This window comes from Volvox carteri (assembly GCF_000143455.1).
Source record: "Volvox carteri f. nagariensis unplaced genomic scaffold VOLCAscaffold_18, whole genome shotgun sequence".
Classification (NCBI taxonomy): Eukaryota; Viridiplantae; Chlorophyta; class Chlorophyceae; order Chlamydomonadales; family Volvocaceae; genus Volvox; species Volvox carteri.
The window spans coordinates 2,035,076-2,035,316 of NW_003307561.1; positions in this window are offsets into that span (position 1 = coordinate 2,035,076).

Here is a 241-nt window from a genome sequence, read left to right on the forward strand (position 1 = left end):
CGGTCACGATAACGTGGGCGAAGGAGGACCGAGACGGGGCGGAGGTCGGAACCGGGAACATACCTGTCGAGTGCATGGTGAATGGCAGAAGCCGTGGTGCCTGCACGGTCGCTCGGTCGGCAGCAGCCAGCACCGCCGCGTAGGCGACAGGACGGTGTACTGGCACGATATCCGTCGTGGTGACGTGTTGCTGCGGCGTTCGTACGTCGCGTCCGTGTGTTAATAGGGCCCTCGCTGTCGA